Source organism: Cloeon dipterum, chromosome X, assembly GCF_949628265.1.
Source record: "Cloeon dipterum chromosome X, ieCloDipt1.1, whole genome shotgun sequence".
Taxonomy (NCBI): domain Eukaryota; kingdom Metazoa; phylum Arthropoda; class Insecta; order Ephemeroptera; family Baetidae; genus Cloeon; species Cloeon dipterum.
In genome coordinates, this window is record NC_088790.1 from 10,556,235 (window position 1) to 10,575,432 (window position 19,198).

General features: G+C 41.0%; 1 protein-coding gene across 2 annotated transcripts in view; it reads left to right on the plus strand.

Moving 5' to 3' along the window:
• mGluR (metabotropic Glutamate Receptor) overlaps positions 1 to 19,198 on the plus strand; it is a 64,351-nt gene that overhangs the window by 11,339 nt on the left and 33,814 nt on the right. Inside the window, exon 2 of one of the 2 annotated variants that reach the window (XM_065495408.1) lies at positions 13,524 to 13,587. The gene's annotated coding sequence lies outside the window, so the exon portion shown is untranslated. The remainder of the gene's footprint in view (positions 1 to 13,523; positions 13,588 to 19,198) is intronic. The other variant, XM_065495409.1, reaches the window with a different exon arrangement.

Consider the following 19,198-nt stretch of genomic DNA (forward strand, 5'->3'; position numbering starts at 1 on the left):
TGGCCGGCTCCTTTGCTCAACAGCCGCGCGCTGCTAGCTGTACAATTGCCGGCACAAAAACGGTCATTAAGGCTTTCAGTCCTGCCCAGTGAAGCCCCTGTCTGTATATGCAATCATGCGCTCTACTCGACCAACCGACCGCACGTCTCCTCATCAGCAGCGCTGTCTTAATTTTCCCTTTTCAAAAAGGAGAAGAAGCACCACTTCTCGGCGGCCCGATTGGAATTACGCTGCAACTTGCTGATGACTTGCATTGTCCGCCTGAGAAATTGCGAATTAGACGTCAAGTGCAATTAATTAATGCTCCGCGAAACTTGGCGGGCGTCTCCTTCCCTCGCACGTGGGCAATTTCGTTTAATTGCAACTGCGATAGAAGAGACGTTGATGCTGCACCTCATTTGCATTGAAACACTTTAAATGCACACGTGAGCAATCCAGCGAGAATTCAATTTTCACTCAAGTTAGGTCTGCTAGGGGGGAAGAATTGGTTGAGGTCGTGCTGATGGAAGTGTATACCCAGTTACTTTCAGGTAAATTTATTTTTTTCTCTCCTCGTAAATATTTTTATCTTTGTTTAATTAAAATGTTGCAGCAACTTGGAGTTGCTTGACCTAGATTCTAGCACACTACAAGCTAACTCATTTGTGAAAACGCATGTCCTAATGGAGGGTCGACAACAAAAATGCAAGGCGGAAAAGAGTGCGTGCAGGTACTCGTGCGGCTGGGTTTACTCACACGGGAGGAAAAGTGGAGAGCGCCTCGCCAACGTGCATTTTGAAGAGGGCCTGAGAGGCGTGTGCATGTAAATCAGTGAGCGACGGCTCTTTTGACTCTTGGCGCACGCCGCGCGTCTTGACTTGCAAAATTACAAATTTAAATCGAGACCAGCCAACTGAGCACTCTGTCAGTTTTGAAATTCAAATTAATTTGGCTTCCTTTGCGCGTCACCTGCGCAGGAAAATCAAAGAGAAAAAAATCACGGTGTTCCAAGGCTCGCAATATGTGTGCTTTAATCCTTTTTACCGGCGTGGAATAGATTAGACTTGATGCACGTGCTGAATTTGCACAATGGGCAAATATTTTTTCAAACAAATTTGCATCGTTGCCTAATGTAAGTCTTTTCTGCGTAATTTCATATTCTATATCAGCGCTAAATGGACATGGATTAGATCGTCCTGCTCAAACACCAGATTTCTCAATTAGTGTTTTTTTTGTTTATTCGCCAGCAAAAAAAAAAGGAAAAATTCACTTTGTTCAAACAGGCTATTTTCTACAGTGCTCTCTATCCAGCCGTGGATACATCAACTGTGGCAAGCTGCTTCTCGTGACCTAGTTTTGATCAGATAAAAATTCACTGGGATTTTCTCCTCGAAAAAAACCCGTAATGAAATTACTCGGCCATCAGGCCGTTAATATACCGTCATCTCGGCTGCGAGTGAAAATTTGCACATATTATTCCTATCTTCGCGAGTGCCAGATAACGATAACAAATGATTTTGCCGGTCGCACGGAAAAAATTGGCTGCGATCCAGCGCAGTTTTCCGCGTGCTCTACTTTGCCATTCTGCCGCATTTGTTGCATTCACCGAGGCCGACAATAAATCATCACCAACTTTTTGTTTTTTATTAAATAACCCTGCGGCGGAACATGGAAACGGTCTTTCGCGTGTCTTTTGTTCACAGCTTTGCACTGCACTCGTAATTGATGGTGCGTTGAATTTTTAACAGTGCAAAAAGCTCATGAGCTTTCCTCGGCACCGAGAATAAAGCAGATTCTCGGTTAATAGCTAGGCCAACTCGCTCGCCGTCGCCGTCTATTCGAAGCAACGCGCAAACCCGCTGCTTAACAGAGAGCCTTTTATACATCCAGCAAAGCAGAGGGAAAGTAGAGTGAGCACAAGTCCGTGTAAGTTAATATTTGATCTTTGCAGCATACTCTGCGAAATTTAATTTTGCATTTTGTCCATCTTTGTTGAATACTTTGCTAACCACTTGAGTTGCTGTCCTAATCCGTTTATTAGACTTGATTTTTGTAAGGAAACTATCACTTAGATGATGTTTTATTTAACAAATTGATGTTTAGTGATTAAAAAGCTCCGATTCGATAGTTTTAATGACTTATGGGAGATTTAAAAAATGTATCGATAATTAACATCATAAGAAAACAATAAACATTTTTTCTCTTTATGGTTTAGGGCTTTTATAAATATTCATCGTAAAGCAAAAAACCTTTACATACATCCAGAATAAAGCTGAAGCGATTTCCTATTTTATATTTTCAGGTTGAAAATAAGTTATTCCAGTTTTAGTAAATTTAATATATATTTAAAAATTGATTCATATTCTATATAAGTTTATACACTTTTTTGCTCTTTTTATCCCTGTCCGAGGACCGGAGGACCGGGAAGGGCGCGCACTGCACTAGCACGAATGCTGAAACCCGGGTCCCAATAACACCGCGAACGGATATCATGGGCGCCATGGCACCAGGCCGCACAGGGACCCAGCCCACTCAAGGGCCACTTGCCTCCGCACCGAGGACTGCATTGAAACGCTAGACATTCGTCCCGTGAAGCCAAATCACGCATGCTGGAAAGGTGCAAAACCAGCAAGTAGCGAGTCGGCGCCGGTGCGCCTCCCAGCCCGTTGAGCAATTTGAGCATTTTGAGTCACTAAAATAACCACTTTTTGGCATCTCTGACATTGGGTGGCCAGTATTAGATCTCCGAACTGCTCAAATACCTCCCATTGCTTTGACATTCCTGAGAATGCCTTAACAATGCGAGCCAACAGGCTTTAGTCCTATAGAACCGAATATAAACAGCTCAAACAATTTTGGAGCAATTTGGAACAATTCTTGACCATTTTTTTCATACTATTTTCCTGAGAAAAGTCTAAACTCTAAACCATCGAAGAATATTATGGAAAGTAAAAAAATGACAAATCGATCGCTTGTTATAAAGAGGAGCTCCATAGCACACAGCATCAAAATCGAATTGTGGAAAGACCCTCTGGCTATCTTACTGACATCTTTGAAAAAGGCATGAGTTCAATAAATTCACTGATAACTAAATAGTAGCAGCCTATAGGAGTTCACCTACGCTTTAAATATTCAAGCACTTTCATCGCTATATATAGCGAGTTTAGCTCGGTGCATGCGGATCCCTTGGGAAAGATCAGACCAATTTTACATCAGCCAGTCCTAAATCTGAGGGCAAATTGAAAAATCGCTGGCGGGATTCCAACCTAAATAAAATCGGATTATGTGTGAGCGAGATGCATTTAGGCAGATCTTTTAGCTCCTTTTCCGCCAGACTTATGCCGATTTTAGCTGCTTTGAAAGGACCGCCGCGAAATGTATTCGGATTTTAGGGGTAAACCGTGCGAGCGGGCACGACCTTTGCTGAACTCGAGCGAGAGAGGAAAGAAAAAGTAGTTACTGTTCCATTCCCACATTTTTCATCCAGCGAGACAAAAGCAAATTGAACTGCAAAATAAGCAAGCGCGCGTGTCAACAAGATGTGTCATCCAAAAGCGATTTGTCGTCGAGTGTTTTTTTTTCGAGAACGTGTCGTGCCGTACGTGAAATTCCTTTCGTGGTGGCGAGTCAGCGCAAAGAAAGAACAGAGCATTGCACGCGTCCAGCTAGGCAAACTGGATTCTTGCCTGTGGCTTCCATAAATAAAGGCGAGAGATTCACTTTATCTACATGCTGTGCCTGCCGAGGAATAATAAAAAGGGCGCGGGCCGGTGCTCCAGGAGCCACCCAAGGACATCGTTGTGTGCGCCGAGTGAAATTGTTCCCCGGTGACCGCGCGCTAAGGACTTGCAGACCGATCGATTGCACGTTTAATTGTTTGGCCTGCGCTGCACTTTTTCCTGCTCGTCCTCGGCCCACCCCCGTCCCGTGGCTCGAGTGGTCGGTCGGCCCTCATTAATTTCCCACAACTGCCCGCGAGGTTTCGCAGCTCTTGTCTCGAGACGCAGTCTCGCTTGTTGCTCGCCGCCGGCCGGCCCTCGCCGCATTTTCATTCCTTACGCCATTGGAATTTGGAAAAGGCCCGCTAGGGGTTTAATGGCAATTATATTGGATGCCTTAGGCGAGCCATTGTCCCAGATTCCACTCCTGATTTATTAGAAAACTGATTAAGTTAAAAATGAGGGCTCAAGACAAAGAGATATATTAACATAGTATATTTTAAAAACCCGTAAGCGCGGAAAAAGTAGAATGTCTTTATTCCTCATCCTCGCTGAAACAGTGAACCTAATTCCAAAAAGATTTAGTCTTGAAAAAAATGAAAGAATTTTATTAATAATACTTACTTTTAAGTTTCCCGAAAACATTTATGCCCTTCGTACCCCATCGATTTCTGAGGCCCTTGAACGAAGTGGTCGCAGCTATCAAATTTTCGCTGATTTTGCAGGAAATTTAATTATTTTGCCTATTTCACGTCGCTGCTGGATTCGCCGGAAAATTTACCCAGAATCCATATAATGCGTAATACTTTTTTAATGAGAGTAATTCTGAGTAATGCTCTTCTTTAGCAATTCAACAAGCTTATTTGACATTTATGATTTTCGTGGAATCGTTATCACGTAGTGCGAAATATTCTTCATGTCTGAAATAGTGCTTGTAGCAGAGTAGAGCCTAATACTACAATATTTGAGCTGATTCCATGTAGCTGGAGGCGGCCAAAGTTTTCCAACTAAGCAGAACAGTCTGCCTTGCCGATCCAAGTCAATTTCCCCGTCTAAATTAGTTGCTTCAAATTTTCATGCATAAATTTGGCGCCCTCGCATTTCGAATGCCGGCCAACGTGAAGAGGACGAAAATTGCAATTTTCGCCGGTAAAAAGCTATATGAAAATAAAAAAGGACAGCGTGGAGCAGAGAAAAAGAATATCGTGGAAGTTGCCTGCGGAACTTCTTCTTTACCGCGCTCTGAGTTTGTTAATTGAAAATTCTTAATTGCAAATCAGCACTTGCCGACGAACGGAAGGTGGGCGAAAAAAAACGACGAGTTGGAGAGCGCGACTGATTAAGCTGTGAAGAGCGCGGTTTTAGTCGGATTACAGCCGAGATGATTAATTCCATTTTTACAAAGGGAATCGCAAAACAAAAAGAAATGAAATTAATCATCGGTCTTTTGCAGCATAGGTAACCTTTGCTATTTGTGAATAGAGATAATTAACAAAAAACATTTTTGATTAAACGATTTAAATCCTTTACTATATTCTTATGAACGCGTCACCGTATATTTCTAAGAAATGATTTTATTTGATTTATTATAATATAATTCAAGAAATAAAAATTTGTTTCCATCACAGCCAATAAGTGAGTTAAAGGCATTTAACCTGTAGTGGTTGCGGGGCCGAGCTCCCACTCCTATTTCATTTTTAGTCTAGGGTATTGTTATTCATGAGATTGTTAGAAATTCGTTAATGCAACAGAGAGAGATTTTGAATTTAAATTAGTTTTCGCCGGACACTTGAAGCCAACAAGTCGCATCTTAATTGTTCCGAGCGTTTAATTGTGAAGGACCCGGCTCAATCGGGTAAATTCTTTTCTAATTTAAATTGTTCTTCAATTCTCTTAAATTGTTAATCCTAAAGTCAAATATCATTTCTGTTTAAAGGTCCTTGTATTCTGTTAGAATTAGTCGCCAAGTGACTGTTTCATAAAGAGAAGATTTGTTGAAGATCCCGCAAGATTTCATTTTCACCTCCTACCCCCCAAAAACCCTTTAAAATCAGTACAGGAACTCTCTTAATCGTCTATATACATTTCTAAAAAAAAACAATGCAATTAAATAAGCCATAAATATTAGTTATGTGACCTTGATTGACTCCAGGCTCTGAGTTACGGTGGCATTTGTTTCCTATAGCCTGACTCAAATGATCCTCGTTTTTCGTCTAGAGTCGAATTTCACCGACAGGAGAGGATGCTCAAACAGAAATAGCCAATATCGACGACCTATAAAGCTGCGTTTGAAGCACCAAAGTTCTAAATCAGTGTCGACGTGCCGGTTGCTGCAGCAAGAATATACCGAGAAGAGAACGCTTTGTATACAGGTTGCTGAAATTCGACAGCGGGCAAACAGCTGAACCGCTCAATTTGGAGAAGTAAAGCTCGACCAGGGGGTGGGGTGCCGTAAACAAAAGATCGAACGCCGTCCGATATATCACCGAGTGCGAGAGAGAAGAGAAAGAGCGTGGAAGCGGCGTCATTGGATCGCTCGCACGACATGAGTGATTGCCTCGTAAAATGAACTCTGCTGAATAACTTTTTCATTTATTCGGCCAACCGATCGCGCGATGTGTGTCTCGCTCGTGCAAGAAAAATCATTATACCGGCCCAAAATGAATTACGCTGTGGCCGCTGTGGGGCAATATTTCGCCGAGGCAATATCTCATATCGAGTTTTCATTAGAGTTGGCGAGAGTGCCGCCGAGAACAACAGTTATTGATGGCGTTTCTAGTTAATACACTCGCGCGCGCAGACAACGTCGTAATCTGTAATTACAAAAGCGTTTTCCTTTCGTAGCTCGGGCACTAAAGCAGTGGGATTACTGATGTGCGCGTTCCAGTTCAGGTGCCACGGCAATCCTGCGAAAATTTATGCCCTCGGGATGAAGACGCTCTTTCTGGGAAATTATCCTTTTTTTACGCGAAACCCCCATGAAGCGCACCGGGTTGGTGCATTAGAGAAAGCCATGACCCTGATGAGTTATGAATATCTTTGGATTTAAAATTAATTTTAACATTTACTTGAAACCTGGAAAGCTTGATGATGAGGAAATTGGAGGAACTGATTGTTTATAGGTCCATAAAATCCAAGGAAACTTGATGAACCATCTCGTGCTTCCCTTAAAAATTCCTGGCGAAAACTCGTGTCTCAATAATATCGCGAACGAATAACATGGAGGAAACCCAGTCCAGAAAAGGATCAGCTCATATGTCACTACCCCCGCACCGGGATCTTTTAGTGAAACGCTGGACATTCGTCCCGGACGTCCCGTGTGCTTAAAAGATGCAAACTAGCAAAAAACCATCAATTTTTTTCTGCTGATTACAAAATTAAGAAGCAAAACAGTCTTCTGACTCGCAATTCCCAAGCTAAGCTATACACGAGGAAAATGAGTGGCGTCTGATTTATTGCTGCCTTACGTACCTACTGTTACAGTTTGTGAGACTGAATTTGTTGTTGTTGTTGTCATCTATCATGTTGTAAAACCAGGCCTGAATACTAATTAGACATACCAAGTGTTTCTTTCTACCAGCCGGAGCTGAAATTAAAAAAAAGGAACAAGGTTTTGAAATGTCAGCTTTTAAGTAGTGCAGAAGCAATTCCATCCATAAGGCAACCCACGTGCTGTGTAATGCTCAACGTTACACAACAGCGAGTTGCTGGAATTGCCCCGCAAAAACGGCAGCAGGCAAATAGCTTCTGGGCGGTCGAAGGGTAATTGGAGAGGTTGTTTGTCGCGCGTGCTTTACGACATGCACAGATTCGTTTTTTACTCGTGCTCGGCGCCGGCGAGGTTAGCTCTGCGCCGGTGGAAAGGCGGTAAAAACGATTCAAAATCGCGCGATTTGCAGAAACTCATTAGTGAGATGGAATTCCGGGTGGTCAGAGCTTCACAAAGGGTGCTCGGCTGGACATATTTGCATTGGCCCGGCGCGTTCTGCAAATTCCTCCAAGAGAAAAGCAGTCTTTGAGGCTAACGCACGCCCGTCTGACTTGCTGGATGCGGGCGTGGAATTTTGAGCAGCAGATTAAAATGTAATCGAAATGCCAAACGGTGTGCTTTGAAGAGCAAATTCTAGGAGAGGTCTCGCGACCTGCTCCATATTTTACAATCCGGCCAATCCTTTTGGAGCAGTCAAAGCAGCTCGACTTTTGCAAAAAAGTTTCCAACCTGCTGCAGTGAAATGTCACAATGCGTGGCAGAGGTGGGTAAAAAGCGTCGTTGCGAGGCAATAAATTTCGGCTCAACAAGTTCCCTGAAAAAGTTTCGGTGACCGAATTCGCGAGGCTGCACTCGCCTGCTTATTCGCCGACGAGCGAGCCGAACTAAAAAAGCACGGCTCAAGAGGACAAGACAAAAGGTGGTGGCTTGCACAGGTGCTGTGAGATATAAGAAATCGATACACACGCGTTCTGCCGCGCATCGATCGCAGCTGCACATACACTTACTCACTCACTCAATATGAAAAGTTGCAACAACTGGGTATGATTAATTCACTGCGGGGGTCGAGAGGAAAATATTGTAAAACCCAAGCCGAATAATGGAAAATATGGATTGAAATTTCATTTAATTAAACTGGATTTGATACGCAGCACTGCGAAAAAATTATTAGCATTGCCAGATCGATCAAGTTGTTTGTTTAAACCATTTGAACAGTTGAAGAGGCAAAGAGCCCCTAAAAATCCTAATGACCAGTGTAAAATCTACAATCTTTTCTGTGTCATTTTTCTTTCGTGTAAAAGAATAACGCTTCAATATCCTCTAATAGGTGCACTTCTGTTGAAATCAGCCAAGGACTGTTCATGTCAGATCCCAGATGAAATTCAAACCCAGAAAAAAAACACTAGTGAAAGAACAATGAAAATGCTCGCCCGATAATGAGGCAGACGCTCGCTCTCATTTGCGTGCAATCGATTGAATGCCTGCTGCATCTATTCAGCCGCGACAAAAATATGAATGGATGAGCAAGGAGAACTTTCTTTTGATTTGTAGCACGCGAGTGGCGTTTCTGACTGTGTCAGGCTGGATTTCATCGAGATAATTGGAGGTTTTTGAATGAGCAGAAAAATGAGGCGCGCACAAACCCCGCTGCTGACGCATGGAGCTCACGCCCACCGCGTCGAGCGGCGAGCCAGATGGGGCCGAAAGAGCAGAAAAAAACTTTTTCCCGCCAACAATGTGTCGACCGGCTTTGAGCCGATATTGTTTTGCTAAGCAGCAGCAGCAGACGGCGGATAAACGAATTTCCAACGCGGCGCTCATCATTATATTTGGCAAGTGGGCCATTATTCCTTTTTTCTGCGCGGCTGACTCTGGTGGGTTTTGGCGAAATCAATTGTGGCGTTCAGCGCAGATAATGAGAACGACTTATCCTTATTTAAACGCGATGATGGCAGATTTTAGCAAGGCTATATAAATTCAGATTCAGTTTTGCATAAATTCATTTCGAGGCAATCAGTGCAGATTTATAGGCTTTTCGCTTAAAATTATGAGTTATAACTCTCTCACAAATTTAATCCCCGCGGCGTGACACATAAATTATATTTAGCCTGTGATCATTTCGTGAAAGTAAATTTGCTCTCTAAATGAGTTCACACATTAATTAACTTATGCTGGCATTTAATATGGGAAAAAATGAAATGACGTGCAAGCTGTTAGCAAAGAGGATTAAAAATATGACTTAAAAGGGCAAACAAGCTGTGTTTTCGCTTATTCTTCTCTCAGCAAAGTTAAATTTCGGAACAACAAAGGATGCGTAGCACCCGTTTCACAAAATTCAGCACGTAAAGCACTCTTTGGCGCGAGGAGGAGTAATAAAATTTCTGCTGAAACGAGCAGGGCCTTGCAAAAATTGAAAGCTTGCACTTTGCCGGTTTGCCGGGTGGGCGTCGCGAAAACACGGCCGAGCCGAGTCAATCCATTAAGGTGCATTCGCGCGCGGGAACAAAAGGTGTTGTAGCAAGCTCCATTTGGCCCTTTCGACCGCGAAAACGCGAGCCTAGCGTAGAGGCGGGCTGGCAAACGCGAGAGAAAAAATAAACACAGCAGCAGACCACCACGGTCTTGCTGCTCAAGAACATATTTTTCCTGGCCGCATTCCAAGAGAGCAGGCTCGATTAACTCGTCGAGGGCTTTCTTTCTTTCGTTCTTGCGCTCTTTTTCGCCCTTCTGCTTGCGGCTCAGCCCATACTTCTCTCACTGCTAATTTTTCCATCCATTCGGCTTCTCGCGCGATAAATTCTGACCCGCAACACGCCATATTGTACAGGCAGGTCCATATTTTTACGAGGCAAAATTGCGAGAAATAAGGACTAATGTTGAAAGCCGGTAAGAAATAAAATTGAGTTAAGCATCCTGTTGCTACTAGGAACTCATTTTATTTGTGCAATAAGCCTGATAAAATACCAATTAAAGATTTTTACACTTTGCATGTTTGATAATTAACATAATATATTTAACATCAGTTTGCATATATAATATTTATGCAAAGAATTTTTTTATTTATAACGTTAAAATTATTAATAAATGAAATGAAAAGTATCTAAGAAATGAGAATGTGGAAGTTTTGAAAAAAATTCATATAAACTAGGACTTCCACTAATAAATTAAATTTATGATAAAAACGTTTCAATTTAATTGATTTTAAACGTTTAAAATAAAACTGTTTAAACATTATTCTTCAGAATATTTTCTATCCGCAGCAGTGAAACTTCTCTTTTTAATAATGATAGTTTGCCCAACGTTGCAGCTCAAATTTTTTAAAGGCAACAACATTTCTGGGAGATTTGCTTCAGGTGGAAAATGAGTTCCGTTTTAATATCTAAAATTAAGTACAGAGTTAATAAATTCACCGTGACTTGATAACAGCGCTAATTAATTGAAGCATGTTGGGGAAATAATTACTTAAAATAGTTCTTGCCTCCCTGCTGTTCCGTCAGACCTGAAGTTAAGCGCGAATAACTTTTGGGACGTCCTCTATAACGAAGCAGCAGTTCTCTCTCTTCACGCCGCAGTTCTTGCTCCAGTGGCTTGGCGAGCGCGGTTAAAGAGAGAAAATCCTCTGGTTGAAAACGGTAAATCCTTGCTCATGAATATTTAAATTCACAGGTTTTCCCCAACTGTTGTCAGAACAAGCGAATTTACATAACATTTCCCTAGCACTTGTCGACTCTATTACATAATCATATAGCCGTGCACAAGAAACACAAACTCGGCCGTCGTGATGCCGTTGGATATAGTTTGTTTGAGGTAAATTACCGGGAGCATGATACAAAACACGCTATGGTGTTGATTTTGTGGACTGTGCTCACACTGAAATCCAGTCTGCGATTATGTGGCGCTGGGAAAAGTTGCCTCTTTTGTGTGCAGACTATAGTTTAATAGGCAATTTTTTGTGTGCGTGTGCGCTTGGCAAACACATCGAACAAGGAGGAAAGTTGGCTCTTCCTCCAATGCCTAGCTAGCTATTTGAAACGCACGATGGAGGAGAGAAGAGAGCGGCGGGCTGGCCGGCAAACTTTGAGAAATATACACCAAGTCGGGACGTTGGGGCAGTGAATAATGACGCAATCCACTGCATAATATTCAGGACGAGAAAGCAAACTGCTGAGAGACGCAATAAAGTTCCAGTTCCTCTGGAATAGATAATGTCATTCGTTTGGCTTCTCTTTGTGTGCTAACATATATGAGCTTTTATTTGTCATTTTATTACCATTATTAATATACTTGTTTCAATCAAATTACGGATTCAAACATGCAATTAGTAAGAATAACTCGTTGAATATTTTTCATATCCATTTAAAGGGGTGATATATTTGTGATTGCCTTTTTTTAGCACTTTCCTTAACAAAATTCCATAAAATCAAAGAAATTTAAATAAAAAAATTAATCTATTGTTGTCTGTTATTGTCTGAAATTTTTACTCGTCATTTGGCTTGCAATTTTAAAACTGATCAAATCAAATCAAATGCTTGAAAATAAAAAAATGGCATGCAAAAATCCCCTCGAGAACGAAATTATTTCAATGAAGAAAGAAAAGTCAGTAATCTTTTATTTATTCGGTAAAATTTTGCCTAGACTAAAATTTTTATAAATATCTCTCCATCACATGCAATTAAAATTCTGCGGCTGCCACACTTCCCTGGCAGTCTTCTGACTTCCGCCTCTACTAGATTTTCCAGCTCTCCGCGAACGATCTATCCAACTTTGAACAAGTAATGCTGCTCTGAACCCTCTCCACGCAAACCTTGGTGTTTACTTTGAAATTTTTAATTAGTTTCGCATCTCGTCAGTATGCCTATAATTTCTAGCTTGCACTTCAATCTAACTCAATCTCTTTTGCTGTCGATCTTTGAATGCCATCAATTAGGTTGGGAAGTAAAGACGGGGCTTTTGATAAAATGACGGATATTTATAGACGGTATTGGGTTCAATTTATAGGGGTTTGAACCAATTGACACTGTTTTAGATTGTCCTAATCCATTAATTTTAGTGGTTCAACTGCCGAAATTAAATTTTTTTCTTCTCCTTTCACATCGTTTTAACTTCTGAAAAGAGACTTTTGATTATATTCGGGTAATGAGAATTTTTCTTGGTTTGAAACTTTTCCTAAGCTTCTCAGAAGAAAAGGAAATACTTTTTCAGAGACCAAAAGGATAAAAATTATGCAAAAGAAAAATACCCTCAGGATCATTACTGAACCACAAAATTTACTGGTCATACGTCATACTATGTTAAACCATCTATTTCCTTTTGCATTATTACCCATTGTGATTTGAAGTCCAATTTTCCTGAATGTTGCATTGAAATCTAAAAAGTGCACGTGCAGCTCCCAGTTTTTAACGTTGAAAGAGATTGTGTTCAATATGGCAACCTCTTTGCTTGGAGATCTGGTGTCAGTCTGATGTTGTTGTTGGTCACCATTGTGCTTCCCTGCCAAAATGTTGTAAATTCTAAAAATAAATCATTTTTAGTATTTTCGTGAGCATTTTTAGGTGTGTATCAAGCTTCAGAGGGGATTTAGATGATTCTAGACGATTAGGTTTCAAAGTAAGTTTAAATTGTAGCTCAAAATTCTTAAAATTGCTCATTTAGTACCCACAAAGCATAAAGATGACTCTTTTATTTCCAACTGTGGCCGCCAACATAAGTGCTGTGCTAATTATCCAATAAAGTTTGAAAACCCATTTAACTTTTTTATGTAAAGGCAGCAAACATTCGGAGACAAACTCAATGTTGAACTGCTTGCTGCTTTAAACACATACATGAACTCGTCACGTATGTTTGCGCACGCTTTCTGTAGTAAAAGGACGGAAATCTGCCTCGTCAGCCTCAACAGAGTCGGTCGCTTCAAAGGGGACGTGTACGTCGTCGGGAAAAAGGGCCAACTTACGACGACTCCTCCTTTGACTCAGCTCAGCTCGACTCGATCGTTGACGAGGATTAAAATAATAATTCCGAGCGGGTGGCTGTGTTCGGCCGACGCGGACACACAAGAGAAACGGAGTGGAAAGAAAGCCAGTCGGTGGCGGTGGCGTCCGACAAAACAACGCCCATATTCTTCATTAAAAGGGTGGGCGACGACGGCGGAGAAGTCTCGAAAGTGTTAATCAGCGCCAGTCATTTGCACGAATTAATGAGAAACGCCGCACGGCCTAGTTTAATGAATTCTCGTCGTCACCGCCTGCCGCCGCCGCTGCCGCCGCGAAATAAATGACTTACTCACGCGATAATGAGCCAGAGTGTCTAATTTCAAGATTTTTTTCTGTTTGTTTCAGCGCAGGCAAGCTGGGTACTTCATCCGCCGCCGACCCGCTCAACTGACGCTCCAGCAGCGGCGAAGTGAGTTGTTAATTGATTGCAAAAATCCCTCTGTTTATTCGCGTCCTCTGCCCCGGATTACTTTAATTAGTCATTCCACGACTCGCTAACAACTTTCGCCGCCTGCAATTACCAAGCTGTGCTCGTGATGAACTTTCGAGAGCGGCCAACTTGATTTAATTTCAATTTTCGACTCGCTCCACTCACTCGAGTTTGGAATGTTTGTTTATAACGGAAATTTAACCGTTATAATATGGTTCATTTGGCAAGGGGGATTCCATCATGAAATTTCTACGAGTTAGGATCGCAAGAAATCACAACCAATCGACCAATCTCATCTGGAATTCTATTCAGAATGTATTTCCCTTTCACTGCTCATGTATGAAAAACACTGAATATTATCCGATCCATCATATATCGGCGCAAAAAGGAATTTCACGAGCTGTGCCCGCATTGCGACCATAATTAGAACGACCTTTGACTTTTTCAACTCGGTTTAAATCGGGGAGTGCGGCTGCCGCGGAGCGTCGGAGCTGTTTTTGCAAGTTAGCAACCGGCACGACACATTTGTCGCGCCGGTTGCCTACATTCATTCCGAAGAGGGAACGGCATGAGAAAGAACACGGCTTTTGAATTTGGCTCCGAAGCGAGCTTTTTCTCTCGCAGAACAATACTTTATCGATTCCACGGTAGATTTAACTTACGTTCAAAAGTATTTCAATTCGAGTTTTCATCCTTTTCTTGGAATGTTTCCAAATTCTCTTTTTGGAAAATAATTTCAGTCAAGGGCGGACATTCAATTTTTGTTTCTAATTTTGCTACTAATTGGTCTAGAGAATGTGTGCTGTTTGCCACTGTCACTGCGAGTGGAGGGGACGCGAGTGTTTTCTTTCATCTGAATCTGCACGATCTCCCTCCACTACCCCACGACAACTGTTCGGAGTAAAACAATTGAACGTAGAATTCACGCTCCCCGAATCACCGCCATGTCTGAGCGAAAGATTCTAGTGCGCTTATCTTGATAATTTTCAATGGAGTTACCATCTTTATAACGCGTTTTCTAAAATACAAGTAAATTGTAATCATAAAATATAACAGATTTATTAAAAACGCCGAATTAGTAAAATTCACAAAAGACACACGCTGTTTCTATGACGTTGCAGGCTGCAGCTTTCTGTAAAGATTGCTGTTTTTTTTTTAAATACACTTGCCAACGTGGTTCCTTTTAATAAATTTTCCTACATGACTTATTGTTAGGTGAGATAAGAGATGATAACAATCTTTTGAATAATAAAAAAGATATTCCTGAAACGCAAAAAATCTGCTTAATTATTTTAGAGCAGGAATTTTGGGTTTAAAGTGAAAGTTTAAACAGAAATTATTTCAAGCTGGACAGCAACTTCACATTACCCGCAAAACAAATTCTTCACCGAAGTGTTAGCTGCAGAGTATTTCAAACCGCCGATCGTTGAAAACAGTCGACCGAACTTATTACTGAGCACGACCAAAAAGAGAATGAGTGATGAAACCCCGCCATACAACCATCTCATTGACCGAAATCCCATAAAAATTGCAAAAATTCCGCTTTTAATTTTAAAACTTAATCCTAGAAGTCAATTAAAATTTCTTATATAAGTTAATCTTCCTTTAAAGCAAAATTCAAAAATTTCTCCAATGTCATCTTTTTTTCCGGTGACAAAAGTAGTCGACTTGGTAAAAATGCTAAGCTCACGAGCAAAAACGTTTTCCGGGAAGGCGTAATTAATTTAAACTCGTCGCGCTGTGCTCTGCCTGACGCGCGCAGAATGGAACAAAGCACGAAGATTGTGCTGCTTCGGATTAATAACTGCGGCGCGTGAATTTCGCAACGTTTCGCGCCGCCGGCAATTTGTTTCTGTGGCACGAGAACAGCGCGAGATATAAATTACGCGTCGCTCGATGCGCGCTTTTTGTCGCTGCAAACGCGCTCGCGTTGCCTGGCTACCCGAGTTCCGCTGCAACGAGTGTATATTCACTTTGAAACGGGACTGAACGCGATTTTTAACAGCTCCGTGGCTCGCGGTCGTGCATACGTCAGGTCAGATTGCACCTCATTTGTCCTCGTCCAACGCGCGTCATGCACATTTCATCCGCGCTCTGCTACCCCAAATTAACTTTGCTGGCAGTTGGCAGTCTGTGGCAATGAAGCTCACAGCTTTAAAAGGGAGAAAACTGGAAGAAAAATTTAATGATGATGTTACTTAGCTAATTGAAAATTTAATTAGGTCTGGCATTATTTTAATGTGCAATTGGAAACGGACTGGTCCTTTTTCCAGTGATTAAATTTTTTCATCAAGAAAAAATAATTATTTTTTACTCACAATTTTTTTAATTAAAACCTGACAGTCATTTGTTATTCAAGTTAATTTGTTTAGCGTACGCACCAATAATTTTTTACAAGCGAGGCTCACGATACAAGTATTCTTTTTTTAATGATTTCATCACATTGGCTTGTATAGTCAAAGTAAAGCAGAAATCCATTGACAGATTTTTAATGTTTGGCTTGTTGAAATGTTTATTAATTATTGTACATTTTCCCGTTGGATACGTATGTAAAAATTCAAGAAGAAAATGAATATGCCTGGTTGTGATGGATAAACAAAATTAAAATTTTTCATAAAATGATAATAGACTGGCAGCAAGTTAAAAAAGTATGAATTCGACAATATCTTAATTGTTTAAGTTTCTATAGTTCGTGTTAATTTAATTTAAATTCTAATGCATGTAACAGAAAATTAGTTGAAAAATTATGTTCTGGCTTTAGAAATCTCAGTTAAATTCTAATTGTCACGGAATTACACAAGTGTGAGTTTAATTTTTTTTAAATACAATGATCGGAGCTAAATTTATCTTATTTTAGGTTTGAAAATGATTTTAATGGTTAAACTCAATTTTTATCGTCAACGAAAGTCAGTAAAATCTCAACTACATCAATATTGAGTTTCTCCGAACCGCACTTCCTTGAACAAAGTTTCCATAGAGCAGGCAAGTAGTAACAATAAGAACAGCTTATTTGTTTTGTGCGCAATTTTCACCAGGGGCTTACGACGATGCTGTCCCGTTTGCGTTGGAAATTTCCTTGAACAAGAGAAAATCCCTCGTTCTCGGGTTGCGCCATGAATTCTGCGTCAAACTGGAAATAATGCGCAGCCCGGTCTTGGGGATACCAGCATCTCATCTTCTTCAGAAGAAGAAAGTGCGTTCTGCGCCTCGACGCACGGAATTTTTGCTTTGATGGAGACGTCGGCGACTAATGCAAATGAAATTGCTTTTCCTGGAAAAAGCAACAGCCGATGAGGGAAAGAGAGAGAAAATTTATCTCAATGAAAACAGAGCTGGTGGACAAAAACATGGTTCCGATTATCTGCCAGTTACATGGTCCTTGTTGGTGTCACTTAAGTGTAATCAAACCTTAATATTCTATCCTATCAGCACCAAGCACTTCATTGTAAATTATTTGCCCATCATTTCAAGGCTCAAGTTGAAAGTATTTGTGAAGGAGGTTAGGTAATTTCTCCACATTTCTTACTGTTTCCTGGTGGAAACCTCGAAGACTACATCCCTATTAAATAAAAAAAATGTCATAAAGGTCTACAAACCACAGCATTTTGGCTGGGCTTGTACTTTTCAGAAGTTAAAATTTCTACAAATATTCTCCTTAAAGTGTTCTAAATCTGTAAAATCTACAAATTATTCTTGTACTTCAAAAATTATTTGTAATAGTAAAAAAATTGCGAAAGAATCTGACAAACCATGCATTTTCCTTTCCAGATTATATTTTTTTTACGATTTCCACGAACAACTCTCATCTCAATAATCTAAAAATAGCGCATTTTAAGACACAGAATGCAAAAATAATGTTAATTTAATAACGCAATGTTAGGGGGCCAACTTTGACGCTGAAACAAATGGTTCTGGTGAAAAGAAGTTTATTTTCAGTTTCTTTGGGGAGTATTTGTTGATTGTTTTGTGCGCGAACAGTTTTTAGATAAATGTTAAACACATTATTTAAAAATAGCTTCCAGAGCCCTTTGTCATGACTATACCGAAATTATGTACACAATCAAGACTTTTAACATCGTAGCGTGTTTCCAAAAAATCAGCTCTTTCCTAATTCTTGCCAACAAGACCGACCCAAAAGATTACGTATTGAGGCATTCATCGAAATCATGTACTTGAGAAAACACGAGAAATTTAGCGTTGTTAGGATGTTCGTTTCGTTTTTTGTGCTGCTTATTAGTCTCAGAATCTTTCCTCGTTATAGTGCGCGCTTGTTATTTCCTTTTTATCGGGGATAAAACAAGAGGAGCGAGGAACAAAAGATTTAGCGCTTTTTGGTCTGACGCAAAGCGAAGTGCTGTTACGGAAAACACGCATACATTTCTTATAGGCTCGCGCGGCGGACGGATGGGCGGATTGGCGAGCGAGCGAAAGAGTATACTCTTTATATTCATTCCGCACGAGCGACCGAGAAAAACGTTTCGCACAACGGGAAAATTGGATGCCGCGCCGCTCAACACGAATTGCAACTGACGAAGGAGGCGTTTGGCCAGTCAACAAAAGCAACTGGAAGCGCGTTGGAATCTCTTTGGCATCAACAGAGAGGGAGGAGAGAGAGAGAGAGAGAGAGAGAGAGAGAGAGAGAGAGAGAGAGAGAGAGAGAGAGAGAGAGAGAGAGAGAGAGAGAGAGAGAGAGAGAGAGAGAGAGAGAGAGAAGCAACTTGTTTGATGAAATTGCGGATAAAGTCGGCGCTAGACATAATAATAATTCACGCAGCACCTTCTCCCTTGTGATAAAGAGAAATTACCGCACTCCTGCAGAACAACAAGTTGCGCTTTTGCTTTGTCTGCAAAACAGAATTAATTTCACGGATCATGCAAATTCAATGAACGAGTTTGTCGCTCCTTACGTACGACTGCGATGGAGTCGGTTTTCAGAGATGACAAATCTCACGTAGGACTGATATATGAGGGCTGCGAGCCATTTACGCAAATGAAAGAATCCAATATTCACGTTCCAGCTAAGAGCGCACTCTAGAATATTTCACGCAGATTCGTCCTCGACCACATCTCATTTTCTAATGCGAAACGTACGTGAGTCTGCTGGATTATGGCGGCTGTTTGATGTTTCGAAACGCGCGCTCCACTCTCCAGTGGCAATATTGCGTCGGCCGACTGATTTTTTAATGTTGCAAAGTAGCCGACGACGAAATGATTACAAGCTGCAGCGAAATTGCAAAAGCAGAGATAAGCCGGATTAATTTTTTTCTCTGGAACGAGAGAGCAGCGCTGGAATTCATTTTAACTTAATGGTAACTCAACATCCACCATGGCGTCGTTTCTGCCTCGATTTCCCCGCGCAACAAGTAATCTAAACTTGGGATTGCTATTGGCTTAGTTTGTGTTGCTTTTTCACTTACTTAATCCCAAACACTGGTACTTTGCTAAAAATTATGGTGCTTCCAAAATCAGAAAATAATGTAAAATAGGAAAGTAAAAGGCAACTTGGTGAGTTAAAAAGAGTTTCAACTATTTTTATAAATGTGATAGAGAGAGCATTATAAAAACCAGAAATTGAATTGCACACAATGAT